Source organism: Schistocerca gregaria, chromosome 2, assembly GCF_023897955.1.
Source record: "Schistocerca gregaria isolate iqSchGreg1 chromosome 2, iqSchGreg1.2, whole genome shotgun sequence".
NCBI classification, from domain to species: Eukaryota; Metazoa; Arthropoda; class Insecta; order Orthoptera; family Acrididae; genus Schistocerca; species Schistocerca gregaria.
In genome coordinates this window covers 602,779,622-602,800,834 of record NC_064921.1, presented here as the reverse complement: position 1 = coordinate 602,800,834, position 21,213 = coordinate 602,779,622, and positions in this window count along the sequence as shown.

The window sequence follows — 21,213 nt, the reverse complement described above, 5'->3', positions numbered from 1 at the left end:
TTCTCTTCCGAATGCGAAAATATTTTGTTGACACCCACCTACGGAGGGAGAAATGATCATCGTAATAAAATAAGATAAATCAGAGCTCGAACGGAAAGATTTAGGTGTTCCTTTTTCTCACGTGCCATTTGAGAGTGGAATGGTAGAGAAGTAGTATGAAAATGGTTCAATGAACCCTCTGCCAGGCATTTAAGTGTGAATTGCAGAGTAACCATGTAGATGTAGATGTAGATTAACAAATTAAGTTTTTGAAGCTCTTTGTCTTCAATAAATGTTCCAATTTTTGTAAAGTTATTTTCATTTGCTTGTCTGTAAATATAGATCACATCTACCGTTTTGCACCTCATTCGGGTAGTCCCTTCTTGGTTGGTGTTTGTTTTGTCTTTGAATGTTCAATACATAAATAAACAGCGGTTGAAACATATCATAAAGTCACACTTTAGCCTCTGAAATCAAACGTATTGGATACTGAGTAATGTCTGACAAAGTAATCAGAAGGTGGAAGGACTTATGACAAGGAAGAGAGCTGCTGAATGCTAAGTTACATGGCACCGACCACACCGCCTGTGGGAACAGAAGTGATTTGGTTGTGACGCTGGTATCGTACGACAAGGCGCCGACTGCAGTGAAAGGAAAACGTTAGCAAACTGTCTGTTCCTTCATAGTGAACACAGGTGTACTTATCCTTGCGCAAGTGCTTGCTCCTTTACAGTGTTCACACAACAAGCCCTGTTTCACAAATGTCTCACACGTCGAGCAGAACACGAGCTCTCGGCGAGAGAATGCGATACATTAGGCCTAACATGTAATACGTGCTGGCATTCGAAAACGTCAGTAAAGGCCGCTCGCTGCTTCGGGTACTGTTCCCAGACGTGATGAAAGCGAGCCAACTGCCGCCCTGCTACAGATTACAACAGCCCGACACTGCAGTCGTCCGAGTCACTGCAAACTACATCAGCGTGGTAACTCGACGCTATGGTAGCCTGTGTCTCTCTGTAATAATCAATCATAATCAGTCATTTGATACCTTCCTTCATCTTTTTCTGTCCTACTGCATACAATGTAAAAGATGGAAGATGTTTTTCGCAATAAAACTGAATCGACAATCTTCATTACACAGACAAATATTTTTCTGACTATTCCATTTACATCTACTACTATTCCGACCAGCGCTCGAAGTAAGCATTTATGGATCATTCAGCAGACGTTCCACTGAACTCCCCCCTTTTCTGGTAACATTCTTCCATACTATCTTTCCTTGTTTATTTTTTCCACAAAATGCAAAGAAAAGTGACTACCCATTACAGCGACTTTGCTATTTTTCGATCTCATTATAAAGAGTCTTGACGCTATAGCATCAGAAGTGAGAAGCACTGGTTCCATAAATTGGAGAATAATCACAATAACGGCAGTAACTACACTAATTGAAACTTCCTGGCAGATTAAAACTATGTGGCCGACCGAGACTCGAACTCGGGACCTTCCCCTTTCGCAGGTAAAGTGCTGGTGAGAGCTACTGTGAAGTCTGGAAGGTAGGAGATGAGGTTCCGCTGGAAGTAAAGCTGTGAGGACAGGACGTGAGTTGTGCCTAAGTAACTGAGATGGCAGAGCACTTGCCTGCGATACGTAAAGTTCCCGAGTTCGAGTCTCGATCGAGCACTCAGTTTCAATCTGCCAGCAAGTTTCATATCAGCCCACACTTCACTGCAGAATGGGGATTTCATTCTGGGAACTATACTGTCGGTTGGAAACAAGAAGCGCTGCCACCAGTTTCGATTGTTGGTGCACAGCAGAAAGATGTTTGCTCAAAATTTTAAGAGCAGTTGGTGCTTGATGAAGTGTATTTGCATTTGCATTTGAATGTGTGTATGTGTATATGTGTGTGTAGTAGTAGAAAATATCATAACAAACGGTATGTTGTGACGTATATACACGATCCAGTCACATTAACGTGACCAGAGCCTATACTCGACGTCAACGTGCAAGAACCTCACATAGACGGTACGTGGCAGCACAAGCAGTGACGGGCATATAAAGCGTGTCTGCTGGAGGTTGAAAACAGCGCATTCGTCGACGTGATGAGGAAACGGAGAGTTCCATAAGGGCAAGATTATTGAGTTTCAAGCCAAGGGTGGAAGCATACCCGAAACGGCTGAATTTGTAAACTGTTAGCATGCCGCCGTGACTATAGCATGCCGATCATGGCAAAAGGTGGTATCCAAAACCGGCGTCGTGGCAACTGTGGTACACCGCTGGAGATAGATGACAGGGGTGAACGGCGGCTGCAGACATGTGTGACCGCCCAGATGAATCAAGGAGTTACCAACAGCGTCTCTTCGACGTTGGTGCGCATGGGCCTCCACAGCAAGCGCCTGATTGATGCGATCATGCTGGCTGTTGTTCATCAGCGACCGAAGCTGGAATAGCAAGCCAATACCGCAGTTGGACGTCCAGTGAGTGGCGACAGGTGGCTTTTCAGATGGATCACGTTTTATGATCCATCAAAAACATGACCTTAGAAGTGTATGACGTGAAACGTCCGACAGCAGACACAAAAGCCGGAGGAAGGAGCCTTATGGTTTACGGAATGTTTTCTTGGCATTCCCTGGGTGACCTCATCATTGAGGATCCACTATGCCACTCCAGGCGGGTGTAAAATGAATTATCTCAAAGGAAAATAATAAATGCTAAATGAAGATTTGGCTCTGTCTGACTACCCCCCTGAAGCAGATCTTATGACCTCTTAATTCTATAAACTGCAATGTAAACATGAATGAACGAGGAAGGCAACTAATCCCACTAAATGATAAACCTTGTTTCTGCTTATATATTTATAATGTACTTTAAGAAAAACCTTTATATTACAAAATTTACATTTCCTAACTAAAATCACTAATCAATTGCCCAACTCTGCCCCTTATCATGTATGACTGCGCGATCTAATATCAATAAACACTAGAAGACACTACTTTCAAAAATGATCTACGGGGGTGTGGAACCTCAGTGGAAATAGCCTAACGTGATCACAACTGTTTAACTTTTATAGCCCCAATAAGCCGAAGCAATTTGCGATATCAGCGTATGTACTGCGTCGGGTGCGTCGAAGTGATGGTTCTCGTACTCGTCTGCGACGATGGAAGAACTCCAGCCACAAATAAACTCTTTCAAACACTAGGACTTCAGAAGGCGGTTCTCTGACTGATATACTCAATTTCTGTCTTCTTTTCTCTGTGTTCTACAGACGAGAAACATGAACTCCTAGCCACAAGGACGGAGTTAAGACAACGTCTCAACGTAAGTATAGGCAGAGAAAGTGTGGTGTCACCGCCAGACACCACACTTGCTAGGTGGTAGCCTTTAAATCGGCCGCGGTCCGGTAGTATACGTCGGATCCGCGTGTCGCCACTATGAGTGATTGCAGACCGAGCGCCGCCACAGGGCAGGTCTAGAGAGACTTCCTAGCACTCCCCCCAGTTGTACAACCGACTTTTCTAGCGATGGTTCACTGACAAAATACGCTCTCATTTGCCGAGACGATAGTTTAGCATAGACTTCCGCTACGTCATTTACTACGACCTAGCAAGGCGCCATATTCAGTTACTATTGATATTGTGAATTATGTACCGTCAAGAGCCACGTTCGTCGTTAATGGATTAAAGTTAAGTATTTAACCAGCTACGTCCGTTTGTCTAAATTCTAATTTCCTTGTCCTGTTCCAGACCTCACGCCAGCCTGCGTGAGCTAAATCGCGTGCCTTTCGGCCTCCTCTAGTAACACGGTGTTGGCTCTCCTGCCAACCACAACAGAAAGTGCTCTCAATTACTGAACGCTGCGTAGGTAACGATGACTTCCAACCCAGAGGAGAAGTCCAGAAAAGTATAGGTTCACAACAGTACAGTGCCTAACTCTTCTAACTATAAACTCTCCTCAGAGCAAAGACAACAAGTCCGTCTGTACCAGCAAAGCTGATATCGAGCGACCGCCACACACGTCACTCACAACAGAAGACCACGCCTCTCCGGCGCTGGCCTCCCAGCAAAGCTCGGCTCCCCACCCTCGTAATTCCGAAAACGAATCATATTCCCGAAACCACGGAATATTCTCCCTCTCTACAGATTCTTCCGAACGTCGACCAACCATATTTTAGTCTTTTGTCGTCCAGCGTGGAAAGTTTGCGAGGAAAAACCTATACTCATAGAATGGTAGGCTTCTGAGTAAAAATCCGCGGATATAACCCAGCCTGCATGGTTTACGAGGTTCCGCTTCTTCTTTCCTCTCAGCTGCGTCCAAGATTTGCGAGATTCCGAAGTATTATCCGGTTATCCTTCCGACCCCTACTACAATAGCGGCTGATAGCGGTGCCAAATTATAGCCACTTTACAAGGAAAGCACAACGGACGAACACAAAATATTTGGGCGTAACATTGCAGACCGATATGAAGTGGGACAAGCATGTAATGGCAGTTGTGGGGAAGGCGGATAGTCGTCTTCGGTTCATTGGTAGAATTTTGGGAAGATGTGGTTCATCTGTAAAGGTGATCTCTTATGAAAAACTAATACGACCTATTCTTGAGTACTACTTGAGCGTTTGGGATCCCTATGAAGTCGGTTTGAGGGAGGACATAGAAGCAATTCAGAGGCGGGCTCCTAGATTTGTTACTGGTAGGTTTGATCATCACGCGAGTGTTACGGAAATGCTTCAGGAACTCGGGTGGGAGTCTCTAGAGGAAAGGAGGCGTTCTTTTCGTGAATCGCTACTGAGGAAATTTAGAGAACCAGCATTTAAGGCTGACTGCAGTACAATTTTACTGCCGCCAACTTACCTTTCGCGTAAAAACCACAAAGATAAGATAAGAGAGATTAGGGCTCGTACAGAGGCATATAGGCAGTCATTTTTCCCTCGTTCTGTTTGGGATTGGAACAGGGAGAGAAGATGTTAGTTGTGGCACGAGGTACCCTCCGCCACGCTCCGTATGGTGGATTGCGGAGTGTGTATGTAGATGTAGAAGTATGCATCTGTCTACCCCTACATCAAATTTATTTTTTCTTTGGTACGATGGCATCTACCAGCAGGACAATGCAACGTATCATACAGCTTGTAGTGTACATGCGTGGTTCGAAGAGCACGAGGACGAGTTTGCAGTACACTACGCTCGCCAGCAAACATGCCAGATTTAAAATTAGTAGACAATCTGTGGTACCACCCCCATCGGGCTGTTCACACCACGGATCCTCAACAGAGAATCTTAGCGCAGCTGCCACGGGTACTTGAGCCGACATCGCTCCACAACCCCGTCGGCCCCTTCCAGAACCTCATTGACTCTCTTCCTGCACGACTCGTAGCGGCCCGTGCTGCAAAATTTTGTTATTCAGGCTTTTGAGAGGAGTTCACATTAATATGAACGGACAGTGTATATTGCAAAGTGACGTATATTTTGTGTGTCACGCAACTACGGGACGATGCGCATCTTCAGCACCGGGCGTAGCCGCAGTGAGGCCGTGCGGAGATGAAAATACCTACTCGAACGTGGTTATAAGATGCAATTTTGTCATATGATGACATGGTTGGAGACCGTGGCTGTTATTTGAAGATTAACGTTGATGGTGTTGAGACAGCAACCAGCCATAAATTTATTTTAAGTTCCTTTATTAAAAACGTACCGTTACCGGTTTCGAATCATTACAGTTCATCGTCAGACGGCTTTCATGCTTTCATTAGAACATGTGGTGCATTTTTTACTGATTAGCTGTCGTGAAATGCCGTTTTGGAGTACTTATTTTCATAGTTTTCATCCAGCAGACGGCATTCGCAGTTTTCGCCACATTCCCATCATTGCACACATAAACTTGTATAATTGAGCGCTTCAGATCTGTCATTGAAGACATCTCCACCACATTCCTACTGTTGCGCACGTTATAAGAGTTCAATGAATGAAGCCACTGCCCTAGAAGAACGCTGACCCCACCGGAAGAAAATGTTCAAATGTTTGTGGAATCTTATGGGACTTAACTGCCAAGGTCATCAGTCCCTAATCTTACACACTACTTAACCTAAATTATCCTAAGGACAAACACACACACCCGTGCCCGAGGGAGGACTCGAACCTCCGCCGGGATCAGCCGCACAGTCCATGACTGCAGCGCCCTAGACTGATTGGCTAATCCCGCGCTGTCCTTCCCGGAAAATATGCTGCGATAGCGATGTAATCAAATTCAGAGAAATACGGAACATTTGGTTTTGAGTCTTCTGATATTCAGATGGAGTTATGCTGTCAGCGGCGGGTCGTTTCTACAGACAAGGATAAGAATACATCAGAGATAATAAAGTATGAAGAATTCCTTTATTTAAATAGGTTTCGATGCACTACTGGCGTAATCAGTTTAGATGCATGACACTGATTACCTGGAATGAGCATAGGACGACGACGACATCAAGATCAGTTGATGCAGGAAGCAACCCTGGATAGGCAAAATATTCAGATACATCTTATAAAATAGGACAATAAGAATCCATTTAGGCGAAAACACTACCAGCCGCTACAGTCTGGAACCGCGCGACCGCTGTGGTCGCAGGTTCGAATCCTGCCTCGGGAATGAATGTGTGTGACATCCTTAGGTTAGTTAGGTTTAAGTAGTTTTAAGTTCTAGGGGGCTGATGACCTCAGAAGTTAAGTCCCATAGTGCTCAGAGCCATTTGTTGAACACTACAAGGTACAGGTTAATGTCAGAGAGAGATTGCAAAGCAGTTATATTTTCGAACTTTTGTCACGCGGCTACTTCTAAACAGACGGTCGGCAGCTAGAAGCTCCACCTATCGACCGGAAAAAAGGATATGACGCGCTCAAAGTAACACGATCCTCTATGCGCTTGTTGGCAGCTTGTTTGTATGACAGGCCACACGGCATATGGGTGTCGCTCGCCACTCGTAATAAACGTACACATTTTCTCACAAACGTTCGAGTAATTGTCATTGAAAGTAAGAGTTCACTAATGAAAAGGGGAGTGTATCCGACATTGCTCGGTGCGGTGGTGCCAGGATACCAGCACTATCATACAACAACTGAAAAAGCTGCCACATTGAAACTGAAAGAAAAGGTTTTACGATTGTCCCTGCACTGGGAGCTAGCCATTACTACAGATTTACTGGTATAGAATACACTATACATATTGTGCTTATTTGCCTATTAGCGAGAATCGTAAAGGTATTGCTCCCCATACCCCTTTTATTCATCTTCCTAAATTTTCTTTCGTTAATTTAATTGCTTCTGCAACGCACAAGAAAAAATACCGCAATCTTAAGATTCTGCCTTACACTCTTCTTAATATGAACTTATTTTTACTGAGTTTTTGCTTCTCTTACTTCCACATCGCTTTTACACATGTTGCAGATTACTGATACCTTTAAAGTTTAATCCAGTTTCTCCCAGGACTGCGAAAATACATTTCAACAGCCTGTCTTTTGCTACAAAAATATCCTCATCTTGCTTTATTTCTGTTTGCATGAGTAAGCACAAAGTTATATTCGCTGCCCTGCTACCTGTGCCTTTCCTCAAAGTAAACTGATCTTCGTCCAATATATTTTCCATTCTTCTTTTAGTTCTTGTGCATGTTGTTATGGTCGTTAATTTACAAGCGTGGCATGTCAAACTGATCATCCGGTGCTGTTTTAGTTTGTTAATTCACGCCTTGTTTGGTAATGCGGTTATAACGTTTTTCTGGGTATCTGATACGTCACACGTTTCTTAGATTTCGCCCTTCTACTAAAATAACTGCCTATCCTATAGACTGGCCACGAATTTCAGCGATATTACTATCCGACGTGCAACCGCATTTCGGCTCACCTACTTCTACTGCAGTCGCTTTTCCTTATTCTTGCCCCTCTGCCACGTCCCATGACTTCTCCATCCTACGGGGCAGTCACTGTATGTACGTATGAAGTCTGTCTGGTGGTTTCTTGCACTTGTGAGTACCTCCCCATCTCTTAGATCAACACTTTTGCTTTTCGAAGCTATATTTACTCTTCCTAGACGCTAAGCAGAATTTATCTGCGATCCTCTACTTTATATTGCTGTTAGTACGAACAATGGAGTAGACGCCCAAGTGATTCTGCGTCGCCCTTTAGTCTTTTGCGGTTGCGTACTGAACTTCACGCTTACGAAACGAACGCAGACGCTAATGGACATGGTAATAGTTGGGTTACTGTGGCTGTAGTATGTGGTCCTAAAGTACACACTGTAGCAGGGCTGGAGACTTTTAATAGTCGAGAAATTATTGCCTATCGGCCATTTCAGATATGTGAACTCTAGAACAGAGACAGAGGTATGTCTTATTATAGAGGGTGGTCCATTGATCGTGACCGGGCCAAATATCTCACGAAATAAGCTTCAAACGAAAAAACTACAAATGACGAAACTTGTCTAGCTTGAAGGGGGAAACCAGATGGCGCTACGGTTGGTCCGCTAGATGGAGCTGCCATAGGTCAAACTAATACCAACTGTTTTTTTAAAAAATAGGAACCCCCAGTTTTTATTACATATTTGTGTAGTACATAAAGAAATATGAATGTTTTAGTTGAATCACTTTTTCGTTTTGTGATAAATAGCGCTGTAACAGTCACAAACATATGGCTCGCAATTTTAGACGAACAGATGGTAACAGTTAGGTTTTTTAAATTAAAATACAGAATGTAGGTACGTTTGAACATTTTATTTCGGTTGTTCCAATGTGATACATGTGCCTTTGTGAACTTATCATTTCTGAGAACGCATGCTATTACAGTGTGATTACCTGTAAATACCACATTAACATAAATGTTCAAAATGACGTCCGTCAACCTCAATGCATTTGGCAATACGTGTAACGACATTCCTCTCAACAGCGAGTAGTTCGCCTTCTGTAATGTTCACACATGCATTGACAATGCGGTGACGCATGTTGTCAGGCGTTGTCGGTGGATCACGATAGCAAATATCCTACAACTTTCCCCACAGAAAGAAATCCGGGGACGTCAGATCAGGTGAACGCGCGGCCCATGGTATGGTAATTCGACGACCAATCCACCTGTCATGAAATATGCTATTCAATACCGCTTCAACCGCACGCGAGCTATGTGCCGGACATCCATCATGTTGGAAGTACGCCATTCTGTCATGCAGTGAAACATCTTGTAGTAACATCCATAGAACATTACGTAGGAAATCAGCATACGTTGCACCATTTAAATTGCCATCGATAAAACGGGGGCCAATTATTCTTCCCCCCATAATGCCGCACCGTACATTAACCCGCCATCGCTGATGTTCCACTTGTCGCAGCCATCGTGGATTTTCCGTCGCCCATTAGTGCATATTATGCCGGTTTACGTTACCGCTGTGGGTAAATGACGCTTCGTCGCTAAATAGAACGCGGGCAAAAAAATTGTCATCGTCCCGTAATTTCTCTTGTGCTGAGTGGCAGAACTGTACACGACGTTCAAAGTCGTCGCCATGCAATTCCTGGTGCATTGAAATATGATACGGGTGCAATCGGCGTTGATGTAGCGTTCTCAACAACGACGCGATTCTCGCGCAGTTTGTCTGCTACTGACGTGCGGATTAGCCGCAACAGAAGCTAAAACACATACTTGGGCATCATCATTTGTTGCAGGTCGTGATTGACGTTTCACATGTGGCTGAACACCTCCTGTATCCTTAAATAACGTAACTATCCGGCGAACGGTTCGGACAGTTGGATGATGTCGTCCAGGATACCGAGCAGCATACATAACACACTCCCGTTGGGCATTTTGTTCACTATAGCCATACATCAACACGATATCGACCTCTTCCGCAATTGGTAAGCGGTCCGTTTTAACACGGGTAATATATCACGAAGCAAATACCGCCCGCACTGGCGGAATGTTACGTGATTCCACGTTCTCATACGTTTGTGACTATTGCAGCGTCATCTATCACAAAGCGGAGAAAGTGGTCCAACTAAAACATTCATATTTCTTTACGTACTACACGAATATGTAGTAAAAACTGGGGGTACCTATTTAAAAAAAAAAAAAACAGTTGATATTCGTTTGACCTATGGAAGCTCCATCTAGCGGGCCTACCATAGCGCCATCTTGTTTTCCCCTTCAAGCTAGACGAGTTTCGTTCTTTGTAGTTTTTCGTTTGACGCTTATTTCGTGAGATATTTGGCCCGGTCACTACCAATGGAACACTCTGTATTTCTACAATGCCGTTGGTGCTCAGTACGTTTCGCGGACAACAGCCATTTAGGTAAAAAGTTCTGAAGTCTTAGAAGACCTGTTCAATGCAATTGACAGCCAAATTTGCACAGAATATGTCTTACTGTAAAGGCAGCTAATACGAAGGTGATGAAGAGTGACGAAAGTAGAACAGCATTTTCCTTAAGACAAAACTTTTAAATAAAATTATAGAAGAAGTTGCAGGGTAGTTATATTGCGGGAGTAACGTCAGTCGAGATGATCGGAGCAAGAAAGACGTCAGTAGCAGATTATCGCAAACGAAGGTCTTTTTCTCAATGAAAGAACCCTGCTGTTATCAAATATTGAAAAGGAATTCGAGAAGAAATTCCCGAAACTGTACGTCTTGAGTAGGGAATTGCCTGGAAGTGAAATATTTACCACGATAAATCCGGGGAAGAAGAAACCTTAATTTTTTTCATGTATGGTGCTGTAGAAGAGTATTACAAATTTAGAGAACTAAGGAATGAAGGCGTTTTGCACACAATAGAAAAGATTGCAAGTTTATCGAGGAACGTTGTTAGAATAGGAGCACGTTAATTGCAGATCTGCTACGGCATCCAGTCCTAGTTAAATTAGTGCAGAAAGGCGTATTAACATGAAAATAATGTGGTTAAATAAAGATTGCAGCATTAAAGCTCGTTGCAGAGGCATTTGAGTGCACTTGTTATCCATTGCAGATTTCAGTGTGTTGCGGAATTGGAAAACATATTTTTTTTTCCGAAAGAGATGTCAGTTTTGGAGAACGGAACCCGCAACATGAATTCCAGAAACAGTGGAACTCAACTCGTTGACCAACCAGAGGACTCTAGACACGGTTCCCAGGCTGCTACATCCTTGACTTTCGGAAGCCATACTGTACAGCGTGAACCAGAACTCGATTGACAAACTTTCAGATGTGGTAGAATGAACAAAAATAAGAAAATTTTTTAGTAAACACGGATTCTAAAACATTTATCTTAAGAGCTATGAGCGCTTGTTCAGAGGAAGAGATGGTTTTCGCAGAATCTAAGACGAAAAACTGTACATTCCTCTTAAGGCATGCACTTTAGAGCCCGTATCAACAGGACATTGTTTTCTTGTTTTGGTCCATACTACCACCTCTGAAAATTTGTCAATTGAGTCCTGATTCATACTGTATAATTCTGTAATGTCGCATAATGAATAAAAGCTTTGGGACTGGACACGGGACTTACTAACAGGGAGAATTCAGCACGTAATTCTATACGAGCGAAATTTTCTAATGTTAAGGGAATTTTGATAGTAGACCAATGGGGTGTTAAGGAATAGTTTTTGCTCATTATGCAAACATAAATAATCTGACGCAGAGTACAAGGAAGCTGCTAGTATCACTCACGAAGGCGCTTTACTTTGTCATTTTTTCTCTTTCCCTGTAATCGTGTTATAAGTTATTTTTTATTCGGTCACATTTCCCTAAAAGTTGTTTAAACAACGAAGCGTAACTAGTATGTCTGAATGAGCCTGATAATGATCACACACTGTGAAGAAAAGATCTGGGGACGTCAAGTCATGCTGATATTAAGGCTGTTTATCTTCGGTCTGATGATTTTTGTCCAAACCAAAGCATGCACTTCACGCCACCTTAGTGGATCATTTAAGATATGCAACTTTCCTTTTTCAGTGAGACTATTCCTTTCTTCAGATTGATGAAGCACATGGCCTGAACTAAAATTTTTTTAGCCCAGAGCTCATCCACTCTGTTCGAACACATGCCACTATTTCTGGGATCTCCGGCTCTCCTAAATTCTACAAGTCCCTTGAAATCCTAGAAATTCTTCAAGTTCGCCTCCGCATCCACCTACACTCCGTATGTAGCATCACATATCAACACATCTATTTCTCCACCTTGTCTTCTTGGAGCAACTTTCGATCCCATAAGTCAAACCAACGATACACGACACTAATAACCAGTGCAAATACCCTGTTGAATCCCTACTTCCATATCCCATATTCCTTCCAGCTCAATGCCTTACCCATCCTCCCCTGCCGGAACTTCGACTAACTTTCGCAATCCAACTGCGAAATGCGCCTTAATCAACGACTCTCCAGTTTATACCAACCTCCTGTTTTCACTCTCAACATTTCGTCTGTCCCCCACATCAACCAGTTAGCTGCCTGCTGCGCCAACGGTGGCCCATAACAGTACTCGTCATTCCACATCCGTCATGAAACGATCATTTTCATGGATTAACAGCATCATCGATATATCGTAGCAGACTTAACGTATCTCTCATTACTTTTTAAAATCTCTTCAAATTCACCTAAAATATTGAAAATCATAAAATTTCTCAAAAGTGACTGAAGAATGATTTTCTTCGCCGCCAGCCCGCCCCTCATGAGGAACTGAAATACCAATAACACACAAAAAAAGAAACGTTATGAAAATATTTGCTGTTGCAGATTTTTCATGGGCACACAGTTAACGATGTTTCTAGAACGTTATCGCATCTAGCGTATATCTTACCTTCTGTTTATCCAGTGTTTTACCTTTCATTAATAATTACGTACAGCAGAACTAACATTGTTTTGTACGAAAAACTTTTCAATATGGTACTTGAATATAGCCTAAGGATGAATCTGTGTAACAATACAGAAAGTAAACTAAAAATTGACAGTTGCAGTAGATATACACTCCTGGAAATGGAAAAAAAGAACACATTGACACCGGTGTGTCAGACCCACCATACTTGCTCCGGACACTGTGAGAGGGCTGTACAAGCAATGATCACACGCACGGCACAGCGGACACACCAGGAACCGCGGTGTTGGCCGTCGAATGGCGCTAGCTGCGCAGCATTTGTGCACCGCCGCCGTCAGTGTCAGCCAGTTTGCTGTGGCATACGGAGCTCCATCGCAGTCTTTAACACTGGTAGCATGCCGCGACAGCATGGACGTGAACCGTATGTGCAGTTGACGGACTTTGAGCGAGGGCGTATAGTGGGCATGCGGGAGGCCGGGTGGACGTACCGCCAAATTGCTCAACACGTTGGACATGAGGTCTCCACAGTACATCCATGTTGTCGCCATTGGTCGGCGGAAGGTGCACGTGCCCGTCGACCTGGGACCGGACCGCAGCGACGCACGGATGCACGCCAAGACCGTAGGATCCTACGCAGTGCCGTAGGGGACTGCACCGCCACTTCCCAGCAAATTAGGGACACTGTTGCTCCTGGGGTATCGGCGAGGACCATTCACAACCGTCTCCATGAAGCTGGGCTACGGTCCCGCACACCGTTAGGCCGTCTTCCGCTCACGCCCCAACATCGTGCAGCCCACCTCCAGTGGTGTCGCGACAGGCGTGAATGGAGGGACGAATGGAGACGTGTTGTCTTCAGCGATGAGAGTCGCTTCTGCCTTGGTGCCAATGATGGTCGTATGCGTGTTTGGCGCCGTGCAGGTGAGCGCCACAATCAGGACTGCATACCACCGAGGCACACAGGGCCAACACCCGGCATCATGGTGTGGGGAGCGATCTCCTACACTGGCCGTACACCTCTGGTGATCGTCGAGGGGACACTGAATAGTGCACGGTACATCCAACCCATCATCGAACCCATCGTTCTACCATTCCTAGACCGGCAAGGGAACTTGCTGTTCCAACAGGACAATGCACGTCCGCATGTATCCCGTGCCACCCAACGTGCTCTAGAAGGTGTAAGTCAACTACCCTGGCCAGCAAGATTTCCGGATCTGTCCCCCATTGAGCATGTTTGGGACTGGATGAAGCGTCGTCTCACGCGGTCTGCACGTCCAGGACGAACGCTGGTCCAACTGAGGCGCCAGGTGGAAATGGCATGGCAAGCCGTTCCACAGGACTACATCCAGCATCTCTACGATCGTCTCCTTGGGAGAATAGCAGCCTGCATTGCTGCGAAAGGTGGATATACACTGTACTAGTGCCGACATTGTGCACGCTCTGTTGCCTGTGTCTATGTGCCTGTGGTTCTGTCAGTGTGATCATGTGATGTATCTGACCCAGGAATGTGTCAATAAAGTTTCCCCTTCCTGGGACAATGAATTCACGGTGTTCTTATTTCAATTTCCAGGAGTGTAGATTACTTTAAAGAATTAGAAAATATAGATCAAGTGTGAAAAGAAATAAATGATCAAGATTTTTAAACCTATACAAAAAATATGAAGTTAGACATAATGGTTATCGCCGAAATGCAGTGACAGGAAGAACAAGACTTGTGGTCAGACGAATACAGGGTTACAAACACACAATTAAGAAACCATAAAATGCAAGAGTGGATGTAACAACAAATAAGAAAATAAGAATGCAGGTAATTTAACAAGAACAGCATTGTGAACGCATTTTTGTAGCCAAGACAGACAAGCAGCCAACATCCACCACAGTAGTACACGTTTATACGCCAATTAACTCTACAGATGATGAAGAGATAGAAAGAATGTATGATGAGATAAAAGGAATTATTCAGAAAGTTGAGAGAGACGAAAATTTAATTGTGATAGGGCACTGGAGTTCAACAGAAGGAAAAGAAAGAGAAGGTAAAATAGTGCCAGAATACGAATTAAGGGAAAGAGGAACCCACATTGTAGAATTTTACTCGTAACATAATGTTAATCATAGTTAACACTTGGCTTAAGAATCATGAAAGAAGGTTTTGTACGTGAAAGAGACCTGGACGCAATGGAAGTTTTCGGATTAATTATGTAATTGTAAAACAGAGATTTCGAAATCAGATTTTAAACTGTAAGGCATTTGGAGGGGCAGAATGAACGCTGACCATAATTATGAACTGAAGGTCAAAACTGAAGAAATTGTGAAAACGTTGGAAATTAGGAAGATGGGACAAGCTGAAAGACCCAGAAAATTTTGGGAGTTTCAAAGGGAACATTAGATAATGTTTGACTTAAACAATGGAAAGGAGTACAGTAGAAGAGACAAAATAGTGAAGGCAGCAGAGGACCAAATAGGTAAAAAGAAAAGTTCTAGTACAAATTCTTTACATCACGGGAGGTACTGAATTCAATTGATGAAAATAGAAAGTATAAAAATGCAGCAGCAGAAGTAGACGAAAGGTAGTACAAGCATATGAAAAAATTAGACTGACAGAAAGTGAAAAATGGATAAACACCAAAAGCTAGAGAACAATGAACGTAAGGCTGCATAAGCATGTACAAGAGGAGGAAAGATAAATAACATCTATAGAAAAAGTAAAGACCTTTGTAAAAGAGAGAAGCATCTGTATGAATATCAAGAGCTCATATAGAAAAATGAAAGGTGGAAGGATTATAGATAAGTGCTAAAAAAGGAAAATGAAGGGGAATAGGAGACAGATCATGATAAGACAAGAGATGTAATACTGCGAGATGGATCTGAAAGATAACTACAAGTTGTAGGTCGAAGCCAGGCTCCTAGAATAGACGACACTCCCTCAGAATTATTGACATCCTTGGCAAGGTCAAACATGACAAAATTATTCCACTTGATGTGAAAGATATGTGAGTCAGGCGAAATAGCCTCATGTTTCAAGAAGAATTTAATAATTCTTTTTCTAAAGAAATGAGGTGCTGAGCGCTTTGAATATTACCAAACTACCAGTTTAATAAGTCGTGGTTACAAAATACTGACAGAAATTATTTGCAGAAGAATGAATAAAAATTAGTAGAAGCCGACTTTTGAGTACTGTAGGTTGGCTTCCTGAGAAATTTAGGAGCACACAAGGCAATACTGAACCACGACCTATCGTAGGAGATAAGTTAAAGATGAGAAAGCCTACACTTACAGCATTTATAGAATTAGGGAAACTTTTGAAAATCTTGACTAGAATAAATTCTCTGAGATTCTGAAGGTGGTGACGTGGTGGCAAGGTAAAATACAATGGGGTAAACGTTATTTACAACTTCTAAAGAAACCAAACTTCTGTTACAAGAATAGAAGTACATGAAGAGGGAACCACAGTTGTGGAGTGGCATCCTGTTCTCGATTTTAGTCAATCTGTATACTGAGCAAGCAATAAAGGAAGGCAAGAAAAATTTTGAGAAGAAATTAAAGTTCGTGGAGAAGAAACAAAGCCGGCCGGTGTGCCCGAGCGGTTCTAGGTGCTTCAGTCTGGAACCGCGCGACCGCTACGGTCGCAGGTTCGAATCCTGTCTCAGAAATGGATGTGTGTGATGTCCTTAGGTTAGTTAGGTTTAAGTAGTTCTATGTTCTAGGGGTCTGGTGACCTCAGATGTTAAGTCCCGTAGTGCGCATAGCCATTTGAACCATTTTTTTTTTAAAGAAACGATATAATTCATTTGGAAGAACTGTTGAACGCAGTAGATAGTATTTGGAAAGGTTGTTATAAGACAAACATCAACAGAAGTAAAATATGGGTAATGTGATGTAGTCGAATAAGATCAGGCGATGATGAGGGAATTAGATTAGGGAATAAGCCACTAAAAGCAAGAGTGGGTTTTTCTGAGTGGGAAATTAAATATTTGATGATGTTGAAGTAGAGAAGATATAAAATGTAAACTGACTGAAGCAAGGAAAGCGTTTCTGAAAAGACGAATTTGTTGACAGGTACAGTAATATAACCTTAATTGTTAGGAAATTTTTTCGGAAAGTACACACAACAAAAAAAGTTTTGCATCACCACGGTTCCGAAAGTTCCGGAACCTGTACAGAAAAATGGAATAGACATCAACATAAACATCATGTCTGCCCTTTTTATTGACCATGAAAAACACACACTGCATATTGCACCACAATACAGCGAGACCTTTAGAAGTGGTGGTTCAAATTGCTGTACTCATCGGTATCTCTAATACCCTGTAGCACGTCCTCTTGCATTGATGCATGCCTGTGTTCGTCGTAGCATACTATTAACAAGTTCAACAAGACACTGTTGGTCCAAATTGTCCCACTCCTCAACGGCGATTCAGCGTAGATCCCTCGGAGTGGTCGTTTATAAACAGCCATTTTCAATCTATCCGAGGCATAGAATGAGATTTTTCACTCTGCAGCGGAGTGTGCGCTGATATGAAACTTCCTCGGAGATTAAAACTGTGTGCCGCACCGAGATTCGAACTCGGGACCTTTGCCTTTCGCGGGCAAGTGCTCTAATCTATTATCCGAGGCATGTTCGATAGGGTTCATGTCTGGAGAACGTGCTGGCCGCTCTAGTCGTGCGATGTCGTTATCCTGAAGGAAGTCATTCACAAGAAGTGCACGATGGGGGGAGCGAATAATCGTCCATGAAGACGAATGCGTCTCCAATATGCTGCCGATATGGTTGCTTTATCGGAGGGAGGATGGCATTGACGCGCCTTCCATGACCACCAGCGCCCTACGTCGGCCCCACATAATGCCACCCCAAAACAGCAGGAAACCCCCACCATGCTGCACTCGTTGGACAGTGTGTCTAAGGCGTTCAGCCTGGACGGATTGCCTCCAGACACGTCTGCGACGATTGTCTGGTTGCAGGCTTATGCTTCACTCATTGGTGAAGAGAACGTGATGTCAATCCTGTGCGGTCCATTCGGAATGTTGTTGGGCCCATATGTAGCGCGCTGCATGGTGTCGTGGTTTCAAAGATGGATCTCGCCATGGATGTCGGGAGTGAAGTTGTGCATCATGCAGATTACTGTGCACAGTTTGAGTCGTAACAAAACGTTCTGTGGCTGCACAAAAGCGTTATTCAACATGGTGGCGGTGTTGTCAGTGTTCCACAGAGCCATAATCCGTAGGCAGCGGTCACCCACTGCAGTAGTAGCCGTTGGGTTGCCTGAGAGAGGCACGTCATCGACAGTTCCTTTCTTTCTGTATCTCCTCCAAGTCCGAACAACATCGCTTTGGTTCACTCTGAGATGCCTTCATGGCACAAGGTAACAATGCTGACGCGATCGAATCGCGGTATTGACCGTCTAGGCATGGTTGAAGTACAGACAACACGAGCCGTGTACCTCCTTCATGGTGGAATGACTGGAACTGACCGGCTGTCACACCTCCTCCGCCTAATAAGCGCTGCTCATGAATGATTGCTTAGATCATTGGGCGGGTCTGGTGACATCTCTTAACAGTCAAAGAGACTGTGTCTGTAATACAATATCCGCAGTCAACGCCTATCTTCAGGAGTTCCGGGAACCGAAGTGATGCAAATCTTCTTTTGATGTGTATTTATGTCTGGAGTGTAGCACTGTGCGGTAGTGAGACGTGGTCAATAAGCGGTTCAGATCAGAAGGGAGCTTTTGGGAGGTAGTGCTTCAGAAGAATGATAAAGACTAGATGCGCAAATCACATAACTTATGAGGAAGTACTGAATGTAGTTCGGAAGATAAGTAATTCTGATGCAACTTCACTAAAAGATGCGATCTTGGTAGGTCACATTCTGGAGCATCAAGGTATCGTCAGTTTGGTACTGGAGGGAAGTTTTCGGTGGGAGTAACAACCACGGAAGGAGACCAAATAATGAATACAGTTAGCAGGTGCAAATGTATATATGCCGCAGTAGTTATGGAGAGATGAAGACGCTGACACATGTTAGACTAGCATGGGGAGCCTCGACCACAGCAACAACGATAAAAATAAAAATCATTAACTTAGGACTCCTAACGAAGCGTTAGTTCTTACTACGTATCAAACTGTTCCTTGACGATGTAGACCTCTATGAACTCTCACTCAATGTTGTTTGCGAAGAGGCTGAAGCTCCTTAATCTACTACAGCTTCTCATACGCGGAATTTGCGCTTATGGACGGCAAGATATTAAAGCGTGTTAAGATTACTATTACAATTTCTTCAGTTTCAGCCATTTCACCGAATATAATAAGCCAGTCAATCGTGTTAACGGATACTCGAGATTTTAGTAGCCTGACGACGTTCAGGAACAATACAATACCATCTTCAGCCAATACTGTGAGAACATTCGTTAACATCATATTATTGCAGCACATGGCGTCACTCGTCTCCTATAAGCTGAAACGCTACATCGGCTACGTGCAGTATGTTTAAAGTTAGAAGTGAGGTTACAATGTAACTATAGAACGTAAGGGCGTAGAAAACTGTCTGAATTCATACAGAAATTCTTGTGCACAATTAATGGGGCGTATGTGTTCCAGAGAAAATAGCTCATCCCTTTGTTAGACGAAAAACAGTTCTCAATACGACCTACAGGAGCAGTTAGCAACTATGTGTGTGCTACTATATGTATGTCCCCATTTATTCGCTATTTGCATTCACATCGTGCGAATAACGGTTAATACACGGCATTAAATCTCACAAAGCGTGAATTAAAATGAGTGCGTCGGAATTACCGTTACTTGTAAGCGGCTTGCTGAAGAGAGCAGCAGGACCGGTGCCCACAAGGCTAACGAGCCCACCTTGTATCACAGGAGCCACAGGATACAGTAACTTACACAAGGGAAGTAAAAAGCGACGAGGCCCGCAGCCTGAGGGCCCTCCAAGGCGAGAGCTAGAGCCATTCTTCTGCATTTAAATTCAGCTTTGGCATAGAGCCAGAGAGTTTTCTCAAAGCGAAGATTGTCTGGAGGGTCCTGTCCCGGTGGATCCTTTTGACACTTAGTTTGAAGGGCGACAATTTTCATCACAATTTTCGTAAAACTGTTTTCATTTCTCAGTACGTTTCAGTCACTTAGCACATCTAGTTCAAAAGTAATGGCAAGAGTCTTCCTTACTGTTCCCGAAAAATACAGTCAAACGCAGCTAACTTGCAAACAGAAACGTTCGACGTGCTTATATTTTCTTTATTTTGAAATTGGAAATAAATGTTCATTTCGTTATGCAGGTTTTCTTTTCTGCGCACTTCCGATTGCCTCATTTATAGACTAATACTGATTCCACTGTACACCAGTTGGCGAAAAAATTTCGGATAAACTGATTTTAAAATTCAACATGGATAGCCGGTCGGAGTGGACGAGCGATTCTAGACGCTACAGTCTGAACTGCGCGGCCGCTACGGTCGCAGGTTCGAATCCTGCCTCGGGCATGGAGGTGTGTAATGTCCTTAGGTTAGCTAGGTTTAAGTAGTTCTAAGTTTTAGGAGACTGATGACCTCAGATGTTAAGTCCCTTAGTGCTCAGAGCCATTTGAACCATTTAACACGGGTATTTCACGCTGTAGGAGAGTACAGCTTTTTCTCAAAATTCAGAATAGATTTAAGTTGTATGCCGAACTGAACTGAGACTCGAACATGGTCCTTTTCCTTTCATAGAGGTTGCTCTTTTTGACCCTTTTTTTTCTCTATAGTTGCATCCTCGGCGTGGCTTCTCCAGCAATTAAATTGTTAAGAAAAATAATCTCCTCTTGTATCGATAAGACCTTCTTTCCATGTTCATATGTGATATACTTGGAGAAATGAAGTGCTGTGAGAGGAAAAATTCTTTTAAGGACTGTAACTTCTCTACGTTACGAAATATTTGCTATCAACTGAAGATGGAAATTAAATTTTTCTCCTGATAGTAAAACAAATAAAAATGTTTCCTTTTTGGACTCAAAACCTTCTGGGCTTAAATTTTGCTGAAGACTATTGTCCTTCACATCTAATTTACAACTGAAATGTAAACTCCATAGTATTTGATAAATTTGTATCTCCCTCTTGAGATAAAACAGACATGAAGAAGTCACTTTCTAACCATCATCTCCTATTCGAGATAATTCAATACTTTTAAAATATTTAGACTCATTTTTGTACCGCAGGTATTTTTTACATTATTCTGTGGGTCCGCCAGATACACAAGATAATTTCTATTGGTGGAGCTTTACTTGCCAATGCCGCCAAGCCAGGAGAAGCTAGCGTTTTTTAACTATATAATATAATTTCCAAACAGACTATACTACATATTTCATGTTTATCTTGGTCATTATGCCAAATTTTTCCTCATTCGTTTCCATATCTGATTTTGATCTTCGCTGATGACGCTATTTCTAACGAATCCACAAATTTCCAGATTCCACAGTATGACATAGACT